This window comes from Lissotriton vulgaris, chromosome 6 (genome assembly GCF_964263255.1).
Source record: "Lissotriton vulgaris chromosome 6, aLisVul1.2, whole genome shotgun sequence".
Classification (NCBI taxonomy): Eukaryota; Metazoa; Chordata; class Amphibia; order Caudata; family Salamandridae; genus Lissotriton; species Lissotriton vulgaris.
In genome coordinates, this window is record NC_141694.1 from 86,981,940 (window position 1) to 87,000,128 (window position 18,189).

Consider the following 18,189-nt stretch of genomic DNA (forward strand, 5'->3'; position numbering starts at 1 on the left):
TTCCAGCAACTGGGTCGAATTGCTGCTGACCTTTCAGCCGTTTCCACAGGATCTTTGTTTTACATCAGCTGCTAGCGGAACCCGCTTCGCGGGTCCCGCGTCGCCCTAGGACTTGGGCTCAAGACTCTGCTGACCGGGGATTGGGACAGAGGGCTGCGAGCGACGGGGTGTGGACTCCGTTTCCCAGGAGTCCAAGGGAAACCCCGCGCCCGTGACACCTGGGCTGCTCTCCCTCTTGGTCCCGCCCCCTGCATCTCAGGATCGAGATAAAGTGCCCCGCCTGATTTACTAACGCGGGACACTCACCTTATCTTCCAGCAACTGGGTCGAATTGCTGCTGACCTTTCAGCCGTTTCCACAGGATCTTTGTTTTACATCAGCTGCTAGCGGAACCCGCTTCGCGGGTCCCGCGTCGCCCTAGGACTTGGGCTCAAGACTCTGCTGACCGGAGATTGGGACAGAGGGCTGCGAGCGACGGGGTGTGGACTCCGTTTCCCAGGAGTCCAAGGGAAACCCCGCGCCCGTGACACCTGGGCTGCTCTCCCTCTTGGTCCCGCCCCCTGCATCTCAGGATCGAGATAAAGTGCCCCGCCTGATTTACTAACACGGGACACTCACCTTATCTTCCAGCAACTGGGTCGAATTGCTGCTGACCTTTCAGCCGTTTCCACAGGATCTTTGTTTTACATCAGCTGCTAGCGGAACCCGCTTCGCGGGTCCCGCGTTGCCCTAGGACTTGGGCTCAAGACTCTGCTGACCGGGGATTGGGACAGAGGGCTGCGAGCGACGGGGTGTGGACTCCGTTTCCCAGGAGTCCAAGGGAAACCCCGCGCCCGTGACACCTGGGCTGCTCTCCCTCTTGGTCCCGCCCCTTCACCCAATTGGAGGAACCGCCCGATAAGAATAATTGCACCCTGCTGCGCGGGAGCGCCCGGGGCTAAGCCCGGGCAAAGGGCGGGCCCTCTGTGGCCCAAAGAGACTGGACTGGGCCAGATTCCCTGGTCGATTAACGAACAGCCTAGGACTATTGTGTAAGTGTTTGGGGGGTATACTATATTATCAATCATTATGTCAATTGAAATACTAACCCCGGAGTTGGCTGGCCCTGAGAAACCTGTGAGTTTGATAAATGGGAAATTAGATAATTATTTTAAGAAAACTCTCTTGGATTCTCCAACTACCCCCACCTTTGAAGAACTTCGGGCTGAGCGACGGCGGTCGGTTGAAAGCCTAAAGAATAGACCATTACCGGTTTCACCAGTGTTAATTAGCTCTACGGGGGACGGAACTCTTACTGAAAATATCTGTACCCCCACGCAGGATAGTATCCCTCTAATATTTAGAGAGGGAACATCTACGAACGAATTTGAACCCCTAGGCACTACTAGTAAATTGTCAACCAGTGCTACCACTCCTAGTACAACTGCATCTATTGTTATAACCAAAGCACAAATTACCCCTATTCCTAAACAAACCAAAGCAGTTAAAAGTAGGGCAAAAGAGGGGAGGAGCCTAGCCTGCAGCCGAGATGGCCGCCTAGCTCCTCGGCTCCGTCGGCCCTGGCGCCCTTCACTGAGATCCTGCTCGAAATCCTGTGCCTCCTGGCAACACGTTTCCCGGCGCTGCTCTCCTGACCACGTTGCAGTGTCCCCGGTCCGAAACGGAGCTACCAGGGCGGAGTTCCACCCCGGTCACCACTCCGGCCTTCAGCAGAGGAAGCGGCCGGGCCATTGTTAGTGGGGACGGCCGGAGGCAATTGCGACAGCGGCGGCCACTGCGGAGAGGGAGGAGCGGGGGCACCGGCCTCGGAGCTCGGCGCTGGTGTAACTTTCGTAGCAGCCTTCTCCTTGCCAGCAGCCCATCGCGATTCGATCGCAACATTGTTGCCGGCTCCTGCTTCATGTATCCCGGCCCGGCTGCGAGGGTCCGGGATTGTTTCTTTGTTGCAGCTTGTAGCAGCAGACGCCATCTTCTGCACCAGGCGCCCTGCTCCTGCCGGTGGATCTCCCAGCGCTGCAGTTGCTCCTAGTATTCCTGCCTTTTCATATTTGGCTGCCTTCACGTTTTCTGCACCACCGGGGCCTCACAGAGGTTCCATGGTTTGCCTGATGTCGATGGCTGATGCCGGGGGCTTGATCCCGAGGGCGCTCCATGGCAGATTACCCAAGATGGCGGACACAGCAGCACCCTCCGTTCTCTATCCACCGCTGAGGCTCTGTGACATCCTGGCGGCACTGGAGGACCTGAGATTGGACTTTCGTGCTCTTGCTACCGATTTGGGGGCCCAGCTCGATGGGGCCCTGTTGGATGGCCAAGATGACTCTCCAGAGCGGTGCGTTAAGCCATACCCCGAGCCGACTGTCGGTGGATTGCCCGAATTGGGGTGCGGATCGGTGGCGGAGGGACGTGTCCCGAGACCCGCTGAGGTACTCCTCGGTCCTTTTCTGGAGGAGTCTGACGATGTTGTCTCTCTTGTGCTGCCGGGGCTCGGGTCCCCGTCGCCGCCTCGCCCATTTCCTTTGTTCACGGGTGCCATGTTGCCGAGCGCCCTCCTGGACTTGCTCTCTGTGCACCGGCCGGCTGCTATCTTGGAACCTATACACCGTTTTGCCCCCTGGGGCTTTAGCCGTGGATTAGCGATGGTACGTCCTCTGGTTCCTTACAGTCAAGCAACGATCCAGTTTGCCTTGTCTCCTACACCCCAACTTTCCCGATGGTCTCCATGGTGGTCCATTTCGTCCATACTGGCTGCGCTGCGACTAGTTTCGATTGGACTACGGATTCGAAGGGGACAAGGCTGAGGATGGGGACTTTCTTGCTGCACACCGGGACATATAAGACTGAGACTGGGACTTGTGATTGCTGGAGGTACAAGTTGTATGGGTGTTAGGTTGGGGCCGGGGGTTGGGTGGCCGCAGGTATCGATTATGTTTTGCTTACATTAATCCTTGGCCCTCCTCCGATCAACCGTGACATTTTATTCTTTTCCTTAGTTTTCTCTTTATCTTCATCTATATTTCGGGTACTCTTTTGGGGCGACAGACACTCTGCTAGGGGGGGGTAGGCCGTAGCCTCTGCATGTGTGTAGGGTGGGGGGTATATCTTCTTGTTGGTTTTTTCTTTCTATGGGCCTCATTTTCCTTTCCTTCTTCTTCCTTTCCCTCTTTTTTCTTCCTGCACTTATTCTTCTGGCTAGCTCTTTCATCACTTCTTTCTTGGGTCTGTGGGGGGAGTGGGTGCTTTTGGGTAGCGTTTTGGGATCGCCATTTGCTATGTTTTTAACTATCCTGGTTCCATTGAGTGCGATCGCTTGCCTTTTGGATATTGTTTGCTAGTCCTCCTTGAGATTGCTGCCCTATATAAGTCCTAACTGCATTGCCCTGATTCATCTCCTTCCGGACCTGTTGCTATGGACTCATTTTGTTCTAGCTGCCTCCTTCCTTTCTTCTTTCTTGGGTCTGTGGGGGGAGTGGGTGCTTCTGGGTAGCGTTTGGAGATCGCCATTTGATATGCTTCTTTACTATCCTGATTCTACTCAGCGCGATCTCTTGCCTTATGGATCATGCTTGCTGACCCTTCTTGTGATTGCTGCCCAGTATAAGTCCTAACTGCATTGCTCTGATTCAGATCCTTCCAGACCCGTTGCCACGGACTCATTTCAGGACTTTAATTTAAAATTAAACCTCATCATCCTGACGCTTAGCGGCACGATTGTGTATAATGTAACCTGAACTATTCGTTGATTTATTGCTTTGTCGCTGAGAAGTGTAATTACTTGCTGACGTGCTCTTTATTGTCGAGGCCGGCCTGAGGGTTGTAGGCCCGTATTTGTCTGCACATACTGTTCAATAAAGGTTTTCCAAAAAAAAAAAAAAAAAAAAAAAAAAAAAGTAGGGCAAAAAAAGTCACGCCAGTTAAAATTTATGGCCCTCCTCCGACAAAAAGGCGTAAAAAATCTGACCCTCCTAAGAGGAAAATTAATCATGCAGATTTTGGCACTAAAAAGGACGACAGTACTAGGGGAGGACGGGTTAAAGTAACAGATAAAGGAAGGATAGTTATATCACCTATGCATCCATGCGTAACCCCCTTAATAGACTCTGTCATCTCCACCGCCGACAGCCTCCCTGCGGTTGTGACGCTACAGGAACCTTCAAATGGTGCCTTGATCAATAGCATAGAGTCTATAATGAGGACCTATACTCTGGCTATCGTAGATAGACTTAATAAATTAGAAGATAGACTTGGAAAGATAGAACATGAATTGGGAATTAAGATAGTGATTAATAAAGTGTTGCCTAATCCCCCTATACAAACTCCAATTTTACCTACCTCATCAGGTATTCCAGCTACAACTACTATACCTACCCCTGTTCAGACTACCATTGTGCCTCAATCCTCAAATAATATGAGTGGAAGTACATCAGGGAGTAACCCTGTTGTACCTAAGAGTAAACCCACATTGCCCCCGGCTGTAACGTCTAATGGACAGCCAAATAATCTTGGTCAAGCCCCAGGGAATAAAAAGAGAGAAAGAGGAAACGAGCGGCCGGCTCGAGGTAACTATAACAAGGGCCCCCTTCCAGAACTCCCACCAGAAGCTGTACCCTTTGTAGTAGTCCTTACTGGGGTACCAGAGCTGGAGAGGAACAAACGGGAGGGCTTTGCCCAGCTGAAAAATAAAATATTGCATTGGTTAAGTCTACACAGACCTATTGCAAATAATATCAATGGAGAAATTGTCCATGTCCGCCGCCTTCCTTGGTTGGGAGGAAGACCCAAAGATATTGAGGGAGACATAGTGGTCATTAATTTCAGAGATCAGAATGCCGTCCATTTTATACTTAACTGGCCTTCTGACCACGGAAGTAAATCTATTACCCCCCGTCCCCTAACATATTTTTATCCTCGCTCAGTGGTGTTCCCACCCAATCATCAATCACAGCGAGTCCCCCCCCCCCGTTATTGAGGCAAATGCACTCAAACCCATATCGTCCACCTGTCTACAATAATGGCCCTATATTTTACGACAAGCAACCACCTATAGCTGTAGACCCGTATGGGTGGAATACTGTAGGCCCAAGGTATAACTCCCTAACACACAGGAGAATGGATCATCTCAAACCTTTTACACCCCTAGATACCATCAACAGGTTTGACGTGTTTAGTGGCCTGGAAGACTGTGTGACTGATGCCATCGAGCCACAGGGGAGGGGGGTAAGGAATTCTGTGGAGATACAGGGGGAGACACGGGTGCAGGCACGGGGGAAAAAGGTTCAACTGTTATTAACTCGCCGAATGGGTACAATGTTACTTGTAGCTCTGGGTGTAATACACATATTTCTGGGCAGCTTCATTGTAACCCAGATACTCCTACCCCGGCCAAAGGAGGTACAACTCCGACCCGACTATCTGAAGACCCCGTGCCAGGGGAAGTAATCCACATACATACTCTACCCCCACCATCTATTGAGGCTGTTAGTTTAACAGAACGGGGGTATAAGATGGCGAGTTGGAATATTGCTGGGTGGAATAATAAGATAGATCGTCTAGGATGGATAGAATTTATAACCCAATTTGACATCTTGTGTCTCCAGGAGACTTGGGCGGCCGAAGATGTCTATCTTGATGGGTATGTTGCCTATAACTGCCATGCTCAGCCATCCAACATGGGGAGAGCCAGTGGTGGGATGGTGATATTACTCTCTGTGAGGTTACCGGTTCGAGTGAAAATCCACCGGACTGTTGGTCTGCACTCTCAGCTGTTGTGGTTACAACACAGGAATGGGCGAAATGTTTTAGTAATAAACCACTACAACAATGTCTTTAACCACTCAAAAACAGACATAGTTGATGAACTTGAAGCGGAGGTGGAAAGGCTATATGGGCGCAGTGATGTGTCTTTTGATATTTTGTGGGGCGGAGATTTCAACATTCACATGTGCCCATTTGCTGGCAAAAGGGTGTGTGGGTATGGGGGTGAGGTAGGGGAAGATCAGACCCCTTTTTTACATTCGGTTTATGGGGAATCTCTAAACACTCTTATGCTTAAAATGGATTTATGCATTATGTTACCTGGCGTAGACAGTGAGGGCAATTCGGTACCGACCTTTATTGGTAGGAATTGTGCCACAGTTATCGATTACCTCATTGTCTCCTCCAATATTACAGCTTTGTGTTCCTTACCCATAATAGTAGATCCAGCCCTAAGCGATCATAACTGTCTAACAATGTATCTCTCCTTGTGGGGGGATAAAGTAAAGGCGTTACATAGTGTAGTAACAGATGTAGTTCCACATAGACCCAATGGCCCTAGAATTAAATGGGGTAGGCAAAATGAGGAACGTTTACTAAGTACCATTGTGTCTGCTTGTATAGATGAGGTGGAATGCTGTCTCGAACCCGAAAAGGATAATGCTGATATTCTAGCTAGTTTTGACATCATTAATAAAAACATTGCACAAATCTTAACTGGAAGAAAATCAAAGGGCCCTAGGAATAACGGGGGATGGTTTAACAGGGAATGTACTAAATCCCTACAAAGACTTAAAGTTGCTCTTAAGGGTAAACCCAGGGATAAGGAAGCAGTTAAAACCCTTAGAAGGGAATACTCAATTCATCTGAGGGATAGGAAACAGGAACTAAGGGAAGAGGCCTGGAACAACCTGACTAAGGCAGTGGATCTTAAGGATGCCAAGCTTTTTTGGTCCACTGTCAATAGTCCCTTCCTCCAAAATGAAGAAGCCCCGGTAATGTCTGCCCAGGTGTCTGAGGAACAATGGGTGGCTCATTTTACTAGTATTTTTAACCCTGAAGGACTAGTTGTAGGGGGTGATAGGGAGACCGTGGCTTTTATCCCCCTACCTCTTAATATCACAGTCTCTGAGGTGGATGCCGCCATCCGGGTCAGCAAGGGGGGAAAGGCACCGGGCCCTGATGGGGTACCCGTTGACCTTTATAAAGCCGAGGTCTCCATCTGGAGCCCATTGTTAACAAAGGTTTTTAATGCAGCTGCAATGATTGCGGCCCCACAGACTTGGGGGGAATCAATCATTATCCCGGTGTATAAAAAAGGGGAAAGGGGTGAGGCAAAAAACTATCGCCCGATTTCTCTCCTCACTGCTTCCCTAAAAATTATGAGCAGGGTATTACTGAGTCGTCTGGAGGAATGGGTAGAAGATAAAGGGATCCTTGCGGATTCTCAGTATGGATTCCGCAAGGGGTTAGGCACCATAGAACAGTGCATTAATTTAGACCTTATTATAGGCAAATATACACGGGCTAAACAAGACTCGTTGTTTCTTTGCTTTGCCGACCTGACCAGTGCCTTCGACCTGGTTGTCCACGGCCTTCTGTGGTCAACCTTGTTGGACATGGGTGCTCCACAGGATATTATCTATTTCTTGGCCCAACTTTATAGGAATCTGACGGCTAAGATACGCTACGGGCAATCGGGGGAGTGTACACCCAGTATTAAAGTAGGTTCTGGAATAAGGCAGGGATGCGTCCTTGCACCTCTTCTTTTCTCCCTTTTTATTAATGCAATTGAGTCGGAACTACGGACCATCAGTGCAGATGCACCGACTGCTGATGGCCTTTCCATCCCAATATTGCTTTACGCGGATGACGCGGTTCTGCTCTCACCAACCCCTCTTAGGTTGCAAAAACTTATGAATAAATTTGCAGATTTTATTAAAGGGAGAAAATTAAAAATTAATAATTCAAAAACTTTTATAATGCCCTGTGGGAAGAAAATTAAAAACTTAAGGCCCTTTACAGTTATGGACCAAACTATAAAAGTGGTGGACAAATTCTGTTATTTGGGTATCACTTTTAACAGAGGGGGGATGTGGACACCTGAAATGATTAATGTAAGAGCCAAAATGGCCAAGTGTTCTTTTGGCATATTTAAGTTTGCATCCAAGTTAGGCTCAAGACGGATACCAGACATGTTGTACCTATACCAACACAAATGTGTTGCTCTGGCCCTATATGGCTCAGAAGTGTGGGGCCATTGTAAAAACAACATGCTCCAGGTTGAGGAAAACAAACTTGTCAAAAAACTCCTGTGTTTACCATCTTCTGCCTCAACAAAGCTGATCCATCAGGAGGTTGGTCTAGAACATCTATCTGACTTGATCAGATTAAGACCCCTGTTATTATGGAGATCCATATGGATTAAGGAACAGACTGGTTTCACAAGAAAGATTATTTTAGATTGTCTTCACATGGACAAATGTTCCCGCATCCCTTGGCTTAACTATATTATTCGAACATTTAATGATGTTTTAATCTTACTGGGCGTGATAACCCTTCTTGTGTTTTAGATATCCCGAAGAGTGAGCTTAAACATGAATTTTTGAGGGTTAGCATGGTGAAGCGCAACGCAGCTACTGCTCAGTTCTCCACACATGTTTTTATGACAGATATACTAAGGAAGAAATGGGGCTTTCAGGGTACCTTAAATTGGTTACTATTCGATCCCACCAATATGTATTGACAAGATTACGGATGGGGATTGTTCATTTGCTTGTTGCGTACCCTGTAATGAAGACCTATACTACTGCCCCCTGTCCGTGTGATGGGACCACAAAGCAAAGTACGGAGCATTTTTTATTGTTATGCCCTCTTTATCTTCACCTTCGAAAAATATATCTGAAACCGCTTTTCAAAAAATATAATGTATCCACTATTGTATCGGCCATGGGGCTTTTATTTGGACTTGATTCACAGGACATCTGTTTTTTTACTGCTGTATTTATTTTAAAATCGATATGCTTGAGGAATAGCATGCTTTTTTGATATGTGATTAACTTAAAATTTGCTGTACCCTCATGTTTTTATTTATGTATGCACTTTTATGATTATTAATCAATGATCGAATAAAGTTTTTGAAAACAAAAAAAAACTGTCATTTTGAACCTTTGGAAGGCTTGAAGGAGGGTGCCCTAACCGATGAAGATGACTATTGGGGGGGCCCGCCATGCCAATCCCCCCATCCCAAATCTTGGTCCCCTCTTGCGGTGCAAATTATGTCCCTAACACTAAATTTTGCGCTAAGGGCTTGTAATGGGCGTACCCCTTCTGACACCCCTTCATCGTGCACCTTTAATAGGAAGGACCATGAATCGCGCCTGGACTACATTTTTGTAGACACAGGTCTGTGGTCCAAGGTTCAGGATTTTAGGGTTATTGAAAGAGCAGACAGTGATCACAATGCCCTTTTATTAGACATGGCGCACCCTGCACCTGTTGCTGGGCCACTACCTGCTGACCCCAGTGAAGACCCAGGGAATCTTATTCTTAGTTCCAACAGACGTAGGGTAAGATGGGGGAAATCGGTAAACTCAATACAGTATAAGTAAAATATATGAACTAGTAGTTCCCAAGTTAAATGAAATGGATGGACTAATCAACCAGCCTAGACCTCCAGATTTCAATGAGAAACTAGCCCAAATCCACACAGACTTATTGGGAACCCTAGGAGAGGTCTTTTATCCGGTGGTAGTACCAAGGAAGAAAAAGACTCGAACCTCGACCTGGTATAATTCCTCTTGTAAAAAGATTAAGTCTGAGCTAATAGCCACAATAAAAGCAGGCACTAATAAGGGTAAGGTAGCTGAGCTTAGGGCTTAGGGCTTGTAATGGGCGTGCCCCTTCTGACACCCCTTCATCGTGCACCTTTAATAGGAAGGACCATGAATCGCGCCTGGACTACATTTTTGTAGACACAGGTCTGTGGTCCAAGGTTCAGGATTTTAGGGTTATTGAAAGAACAGACAGTGATCACAATGCCCTTTTATTAGACATGGCGCACCCTGCACCTGTTGCTGGGCCACTACCTGCTGACCCCAGTGAAGACCCAGGGAATCTGATTCTTAGTTCCAACAGACGTAGGGTAAGATGGGGGAAATTGGTAAACTCAATAGACAGTATAAGTAAAATATATGAACTAGTAGTTCCCAAGTTAAATGAAATGGATGGACTAATCAACTAGCCCAAATCCACATAGACTTAGTGGGAACCCTAGGAGAGGTCTTTTATCCGGTGGTAGTACCAAGGAAGAAAAAGACTCGAACCTCGACCTGGTATAATTCCTCTTGTAAAAAGATTAAGTCTGAGCTAATAGCCACAATAAAAGCAGGCACTAATAAGGGTAAGGTAGCTGAGCTTAGGAGAAAATACAGGGAAGCCATGGCACACGCAAAATCTGAATGGGACTGGAATAGATGGCAGGACCTCTCCCTAGCATTAGAAGCGATGGATTCTAGAAAATGTTGGTCCTTGGTTAACATCGGCTCAGGAGAACCAAAAACTGCAGTGGAGCCAAACATAGCAGCATCCGTTTGGGAAGCCCACTTTAGCAAATTGTACCAAGATACTCCGGAATTTGCTAACGATGTGGCAACTGATGCCTTAGCTGACCCTGTAGTCGGACTACAATTTACTTTGGGTGAGGGAGTCAGTGCAATAGAGAGACTGGCGTTGAGGAAGGCCCCGGGACTTGACAGATTGTCTGGTGATCTTTTTAGACACCACCCAGATATCTGGGGCCCGTACCTCCTCATTCTTTTTAATTCCATCGCAGGAGGCATGGAGATCCCCTGTACTTGGTTGGGGGCAGAGATAGTACCTATTTTTAAAAAGGGCTCTCCTCTGCTCGCAGCCAACTACAGGCTGATCAGTCTTATAGATGTCCCCCAAAAATTATTTTCTCGCCTTCTCCTGGACCACTTTCTAGACTGGTTGGAGGAAAACGAGATCCTGAGTCCCCTCCAGGCGGGCTTCAGGAAAAACACGTCCATCATGGATCAGATTTTCCGCCTCGTTCTCCTCTACTGGAAAACTGAGGATCGAGGGGGGGAGGCTGTACATGGTGTTCGTGGACCTGAGGTCCGCCTTTGATTTGGTTCCCCGCATGAAACTATGGGAGGTTCTAAAGGAGCTGGGTGTTCCTACCCATCTACTACATGCCATAATTAGGCTCCATGACAGCAACTTTGCTCAGGTTAGGTGTGGGAGGGATGGAGCGCTGTCATCTAGGTTTCCGGTTTTAAGAGGGGTAAGACAGGGCTGTGTCTTGGCGCCAACTCTGTTCTGTCTTTTCATTAATAGTGTCATATCCCATCTTGACAATGTCACGGATGGCGACGCTCCATTGTTGGCAGGCAGAAGGGTACCGGCTATCATGTTTGCTGACGACACCCTCCTGCTTTCAAAATCCCCGATGGGGATTCAACGAATATTAGATGGGTTTGGTCTTTTCTGTAGACAACATGGTCTAGAGATCAATACAGAGAAGACCAAATTCATGATATTCAATCCCTCCCCTAAAACCAGACCTAACCCAACACTGGGTTCTGCAAGACTGGAAAGGGTAAAAACTTTCCAGTACCTGGGGGTAACCTTACATGAGAATCTATCCTGGGACCCTCAGATAGCCAGATCCCGGTTAAAGTAATCTCAACTGTCGGGGGCGATTCTGAAGGTTGCAAACACTTCTACTTTTAAACCCATTAGCCCGGCAGTAGAGATGTATAAAACCCAAGCAAAAGCTGCCGCATCCTACGGTAGTGAGTTATGGGGGTATAAAGCTGAGACAGAACTTGTCAGGGTTGAAAACAACTTCCTCAGACGTCTCCTGGCTCTCCCCCGTGGCACACCCCTGCTTCCTCTAAGACTGGATGTGGGCCTCCCCTCGATAGGCGAGGATCTGGAATTGAAACCGCTAAGATTCTGGCACAGGCTCTGGACCACCGGCGAGCTTGCACACCATAGGCAAGACCTTATCCATGTAATGAATCTGAACCAGCGCAACAGAATCCCGTGGCTGGCCTTTATAAAGAGAGAACTGTACCGTCTAGGACTCCCTGAGTTATGGGAGTCTCCTGAACAAGGCTGCCAAAGGGTCCCTCGCAAAAGATTTGTCGAAATATACAGGGAGAAAAGTCTAGTTTCTCTGGTGTGTGCACCCAACAATGGCATTTTAACCAAACAATTCTTGGACTCCAAAAATTCTTACCAGTTTGAAGGTTTTATGGACATTATTTTTCCCATTTTAGCAAGAAAATTGTTTGTTCAATGGAGGTTAGGCACCCTGCCCATCAAAACCTTTACTTGTAAATGGACTTTGAGGGATGACAAAATCTGTCCAGGGTGCAACAATCACGATGAGGAGGAGATTCACGTTCTGTTTTTTTGCCCAGCTTACAATAGACCAAGGAAATATTGGTTAGCGCCATTATGTAGGAACTTGGGCATAAGGAACTACCTATACTTATACAGAATACTGAAAACAAGTACCCTGCCTCACATAGTCTTCGCAGTTGCCAAGTTTATAATGGCTATGTGGCAGATAAGGAGAAAACTGGTAAAAGACTGAATACTGATATGAACTGTAATGTTATCTCCTACCCTTGTCCTGACTCTCCTAGGAAACGAATTCTTATGTAATGTACATTAGCATGTTTTTATTGATGTGGATGTTTTTTAAATGTTGAATGTTTTTATTGCATCTTTTATGGTCTGAATGGCCGAAATAAATAATTTTTGGATTGGATTGGATTGTAGTATTGCCCCGTAACCTTGTGAATCATAGTTAATAAATCGGGGGACAGCTAGGCGTGACATCAGAGATTGCCTGCCACGAATCCCAGGTACACTGCACAACATGTCTGTATTTGCGGAGGAGGGCTTGATCTGAGCCACACGCAAGTGCGCTCCACCCTGTGCCTCACTCCCTATTGTGGCAGCGGCATGGAGGGGGTTGTGAGGTAGCATTGGCTGCCCTTAAAAGACCGGGATCGTAGTGTGTGCATGAAATAAAAGCAAGGAGCGGAATGCTATTCTTAAAGCTTCCCGCGTTGCAAACAAATATATATTTTTTGTTGTTGTTGAATTAACCCGCATTTTAAATAGAAGACACGCTGGTGTCAATCACGATGTGCTGCGCTGGGAGAGAAAAAAACATACAATGTTAACACAAAAAGCACGCTGTGCGATCTAAATATATTTTTTGTTATATTAACCCGTATTTTAAAAAGAAGACGTGCTGGCGCCATTACCGATGTGCCGCGTTTTAAGAAAAAAAACATGTTTAACCCCTCCCATGCTGGTGACGAACCCCAGCCGTCACGCTCCGCAGTGCTCGTGTGCGGATGACGGCTGGGGTTCGTCACGGCCCCGCCCTGTTCTTCTGTTTACCGCACAGCGGAAAAATCGCAGCCGCAGCGAAGGGGTTAAAACGGACAGCACGTCATGTATGCTTCTACAGCTAAGCAAAGAACCCATTAATTAAGTAAATAGTCCTCACCAACTAGTAATAAAAGCTGCAGAGTGCCAACACAAGTAAAAGGTCCAGACCTCATGGAAGGTAACAAATGCAGACAAGGAGGGACTAACAAGCCTATTTACGAATCACAATCCAGCATTTAGGAAGGACAATGACACAAGCCAGTGCCAAATATGGGTGGGGAGTGGGCGGGGCTTCCAGTGCATACTCCAATTGAGCATGCCTCGCAGAGCGAGTAGTGCATGCGCGCTGCAGCTAGGCTTGACCTAAAAACGTATCTCTGTGTTCAGAGACATTCCCTCAAAACAGGGACATGTGCTAAATTTACTGAAGTATGTTGAGACAGGTGGTGAAAAAACAAGACAGGCCCTGCAAATCCAAGACGCATGGTCACTAGCCTAGGGAGAGAAGAGAGGTGAAGCTTACACAGAGAATGTGACGGGGAATGAAGATGATGAAATTGCATGGAGAATTAGAGGAAGGGGCTGAAGTAAGGAGAATGTAGAGAGAAGTATAAGAAGGAGAGGAGTAAATGGCAAGATGTAGTGGAGAGAGAAGAGATGAACTGCAGAGAGAGTTTTGATTAGGGAAGGGCATCTAGCCATTATTGAAGCCGAACAGAGGGCAAGTGAGTGACAGAATGAACTAGTGGATTGATCACACCCACGTATGAGGAGACTGAAGAGTGTGAAGAACTGCTTTACTGATCGAGACAGCCTGGTTAAAAGCACTGCAAATACATATATTGCCTCTTAAGACCGTGCTGCCTTCTTTCATTATAGGTATAGCATCACTGTTAATGTGTGCTGTACTGTCTCCTGAGACATATCACCCCAACAAGGGGTGTTCTTCTGGCTTATCAACAATACAACCACACTGTTTATATCTCCCACACTGTCTCTTTAGGTATGGTACCCCTATTAAGAAGTGCTGGTCTGATATGACAATAAAGGGAGAGCAGTGCTGTAGCAAATTGTCACTAATGGCTGTTCACGTGATATTATGCAATATAGCATTTGTGTAGCTCTCAGTACCCCTCTTGTGGCATTGTAGCATTTAAAGTGTCCCGAGTGTGTGCAGGCAGAACTCTGGGTCTGTATTTCTTGTTATAGAAGGTCTTGCGTTGGAAGAGTTGGGTGTGGTGCGTGGGGTCCCGACACGTGGTCATTTATAGTATTGCAACCCTGTGAGAAGATTAGCAGCTCATCCTGCACAGCAGACGAGAGCTTGACAGCACCTGTCATCAGTGTATGTATAATAAATTGTAAACATTAATATACATTTCAAAAAATACATAATTGTGATCCACCCTGGTACCTCTCTGTGACGAAACTCTCTGCCAACCATGATTCTTTGCACTATCACCCCTCACTTCCACACACCTACTTCAACCTCTTTTGTCATACCCCAGTAGCACTCTGACTGTTGGTGAAATACTACCATTTCAGAAAAGACCACTCCATCCCCAGCACTCCTTGCTCTCATTCCAGTTTACGCTTCCTTTCTTTGTGTGCCCATACTGTGCAGTACACATAACCAACCTAACATAATAAGGTCGCAGTAAAAAGTGAAACCTCAATTAAAGACAACATGAACACTCCCTTCCGTACTCTTTCTCCCAAAAAGAGAGCTCCTGTACCTACCTCGTCTCCTGCGGTCGGTTCACCAGATTGCCGTCTGCCACACCTGCTTTTAGTTCTTGCAGTGTGTAAGGGCCAGTTCCACTACTCACGGCCTCTGGTGGCTCGTACGTAGCACAAGTCGAACCAAGACCATATCCAGTGGGGAGGTCATCGCCAAAACAATCTTTCCATGGAATTGTCTCAAATACCTTTAGGGGTGCACACACCTTTATTGTTCCGAACTTGGTGTTCCAATCATTTTTTAATATAGATGGCACAACTTTTCCATCTTGGTTTGTCCACGCTCCTTTTCTGTTGTCTGTACACGTTTCAAGTAAAGATCTGCTGTGCTCTCCTAAGACCTTTTTGTTGTGATGGATCCTGTAGACCTGTAATTTCTTTGAATTATGCTAACATGTATCTTTGACTCATCTTTCTTTTGAGGTGAACAAACTGTGATATACACCCAACTATTTGATTTAGGTGAATGGTGTATTTTTCTCACCTTTTCAATGGAGACAAATGATCTTACTCTCACCTTTTCTTGTGAATTTGATATCCACGCACCTGCTCAGTTATGGTGAATTGAGTCGTTCAAAAGCCTCTATGGATATGATCAATTCTGTTGTCCACTGATCTTCTGAAATGAGGCAAACCCTGTCATACACGCACCTTTCTGAGGACTGATAATTCTGTTGCCAAGACACCTTAATGATTTTTGCAAAATCTATTGTCCGAAAATGTTTGCGACTATGGTGAATCCTGGCATCGGCACACCTTTTCATTTGTGGCCAGTCGTTCTGGTCACCAATATTTTTGCTTGGTCCAGTTCAGCAACATATCCTGCTTCCAGTCAGTCCTGCCCATTGCACACATTTCGGCTTATTGCAATTCCACAGTTACTTTGCTTGTGACAGCCTTCACTTGACACCATTTCACTTGCGATGAATACTAGTACCCACACACCCTCAATAACTTCAACCCTACAAACATTTTTGTTTGCAATTAATCCTACCTTCTGCTAATCTTTCCGCATTCCACAGTTCCAAACTTTTTCGCTTGTGACAAATCCTACTTGTTGCAGACCTTTATGCTCTAGGTGAGTCCTACTTTCTCCACAAACCCACTCTTGAAATATATCTTCTCCGTGCCTCTCCTCACTTGCAGCAAATCCTACCATTTGTGGTAAATCCAACAGTCCTTAGATGTTACTGCTTCAATCCCACAGATGCTTTTCTTGCCATAAATCCTCCAGTCCGCGTATCTCTCAGTTGCGTACAATTGTGCTCTGTCACACTCGCGTGCACCTTTCCCTTCGAGCAGAGTGCCCCCGCATCCTGCCCGCTGGCACCGAGGCGTCCCCTCCGCACACTTCTGCACTTGTGGAGAACGCTGATGTCTGAGGACCTTTCACTTCTGGAAAATCTTACCGCCAACACAACTTTCTACTCGCAGCAAATGTTGATGTCTTGGCGTCTCTCTTGCAAGAAAGGTTAATGTCTGCACACCTCTGCTTGCTTCAAATTATGCTGTCTGCACGCTTTCCACCTGCGAGGAATCCTTCTCTAGCCCCGTCTGACCACTCTTGTGGAGTCTCGCTCCGCACACCTTTCCTCTCCCGGAGATTGCTACTGTCCACGCAAGAAACGCACCCTTCGGCTGGAGGAGATTCTTACATTCACGCACCTTTCGTCAGGCGGAGATTCCTATCCTTCCTCAAACCTTGCTTCTACCTGTCCTTAAACCTTGCTTCTTACTGTCCTTACACCTTGCGGGCGTCCTCTCCTCACACCTTGCTTCTTGCCGCGTCCTGTCCTTACACCTTGCTTCTTGCCGCCCTTGCTTCTTGCCGCGTCCTGTCCTTACACCTTGCTTCTTGCCGCCCTTGCTTCTTGCCGCGTCCTGTCCTTACACCTTGCAGCCCCGCTCACACCTTCCTTCCCGCGCGCAGTCCTGCCGCCCAAGGATGCGCGGTGCGCCTCTCTAGCTGGCATCGGCGGCCGCCTAGGCTGGGCGTGCGCTGGGTGATTGCGCAGGGTACACACACGCGCCAGCAGGGCCGGTGTTAATGCACAGAGCCAAGTGTTTCTGCCCCGCCCGCGCCCCCTCCGCTCACAACAAACAGCGGCAGCCTGCTGCCGTGTAACCCAAGCCCGGCCATTGTTCGCCGCGGCCAAGGGCTGGCTATATTTGACTCACGGTGGGTGCGTGAGTGTGTGCCCCCCAGCGCCATTCCGCACGTACCCCGCATTGCTGGCACAGAGGCCAGGGTAGTCCTGCACCTTGGCTCCCAAAGCCTTCACCCCCGAGGACGGACAGTAAATACCTGACATGCACCTTTCGCGGCTCGACCGAAAACATCTTGGTATCTTTTGAAGAAAGTATTGTACTTGTTTATATACATAGCAAAATAGTTACGTAACCAGTAGGGGCAAATTAATGACCGACCTAAGATATTGAATGTTAACGAGAGAAAAAAATGAAAAGTGGGTTTGCGAATACAAATGAAAGGCATGTGAGGACTTGAATGATAGTCATCTAGCGGCCCAAACCATCCTTCTGTCGCTTGTTAGCACCGTGAACAAATATTTCTTTTACCCAATTAAAAAAACAATTTCTTTACAAAATAAGAAGGTAGATGACATCGAAGGGGAGGTGCGATAATTATGATGTGTTTCATTGCACATGTGTGGTTCTGCGGTGTTTGTGTGGAGTTATGCCTTAGTGTTTTTAAATGTCTGTGATGTGTATAGGACGGTAGGAACGCCTTGTATCTTATAATGTGTGCCTCTGCTGTCTTAAGTGTGTGTACATCTGTGTTAATATCAGTGAATGTTGGTGTAAAGTTTTTAGGTTTTGACTATAGACATATTTCTGTATGTTGCCACAAGCCCTCTGGAGGACAATACCCTAAACATACCTAGGCTTAGAGTCCGCCCCTTGCTTACCATTGCTTGACTTTATTGACACTCTCATTTGTTTGCTTCTTATTCAATTGTCGGCTTTCCTTTTTTTGTGCCTCATCCCTCCTGCCCCTTGACTTGATCCTTCCACTGCTCACATTAGGGGACTACACTACTTTTAGGTCTCACCTACAGACCGATTTTAGCTGTCTTTTGTTGAAAGACCTCCTAAGGACCTTCGTCATAAATGGAGCGCACACCGCTAGCCCCTCCTCCGGATCGCCCCTCGGGACTCTGGTACTTGCAGTTCTTCAGTGGATCACCCAGGTGGGTGCAAGTCAGTACTTGTAGGACTGATGAATCTCTAGACCCG

At 47.2% G+C, this 18,189-nt stretch overlaps 1 protein-coding gene across 1 annotated transcript in view; it reads right to left on the bottom strand.

The window, feature by feature from the left end:
* The window catches only part of DLK2 (delta like non-canonical Notch ligand 2), a 229,302-nt gene extending 212,564 nt beyond the window's left edge, over nt 1-16,738 (bottom strand). The window contains exon 1 of the mRNA XM_086925991.1: nt 14,935-16,738. The gene's annotated coding sequence lies outside the window, so the exon portion shown is untranslated. The remainder of the gene's footprint in view (nt 1-14,934) is intronic.
* Between the last annotated feature and the right edge of the window lie 1,451 nt (nt 16,739-18,189).